Raw genomic sequence first — 990 nt, 5'->3', positions numbered from 1 at the left:
GGCCCTCTGCCTGCCCAGCAGTGCGGCTCGGGTGCTGCCGGTTCGGCGCTAGAGGGGGTTCGTCGCCAAGAAAAACGCCTCCGCTGCTCGCTGGTGGAGATCGCTCTCGCAGGATGCACCCCTGGACAGGAGGAATGGTCTCAGGCTAAACATCAGACGTGAACAATGCGCGGAGGAGCCTGTGTTGCCAGTGCGGGGAATTCTCTAATGCTGCATTCGCTGTTATTATCATCCTTATTTTCTTTCTTGAAGGGACGTAGGCCCTCCTCAAAGCTCATAAGAATGTTTTTTTGGGGAAAAATGTGTATGACAAGGAGAAAAATGAACCAAGAAGAGAAAGTAGCGGTATTACAAAGGATAGAGGGAATATTCAAAGTGGCCAGAGGGCACGGGAGGGAAATGGCAAAGTGGCAGGAGTTGGGGGAGTGGTAGATGAAGGAGTCAGGAGTCAACCTTCCACGCTTAGAAGTTTCTGGAAAAGAAGGGACCCTCCCCTTCAATGTTTTTCAGCCTTGGGTGTTTGTGTCCCCTACTGCAATTGAAGAGGTTTCAGGTATTGCATTACAGTCAATTGGAGGTAAAGATGTGCAAAAGATGCACTATGTCTAATTCAGCTGCGTGGAGAGAAATGTGAAATGCAAGTGATTCTGAGAATGTGAGGAAGGTTTCTGATTGGTGACTGTACTTTCTCATTAGGAATGCAAATACTCCTCTCTAAAACTGTCCATGCTAATTTAAATGTATGCAAATCACTTCTGAAAAGATAACCAAGTATGGGATTTATAGATTGGTACTTAAACAGGTAAAATCTGACTTTGTGTCTGATTTTACCACTCGTACTGATATTGACTGACCACATGGGCATTTGCAAACTGAATTTATAATTAACAAACTAAAATTTAAGGGCTATAATATAAATCGTTATGTCTAAATAAATGTTCTTATAAGTGTTTAATGACTCATTATACTGATGTTTTAATTCAAAATACT

This window comes from Myotis brandtii, unplaced genomic scaffold, assembly GCF_000412655.1.
Source record: "Myotis brandtii unplaced genomic scaffold, ASM41265v1 scaffold63, whole genome shotgun sequence".
In the NCBI taxonomy this organism is placed as follows: Eukaryota; Metazoa; Chordata; class Mammalia; order Chiroptera; family Vespertilionidae; genus Myotis; species Myotis brandtii.
Note: the sequence above shows the minus strand (reverse complement) of the source record.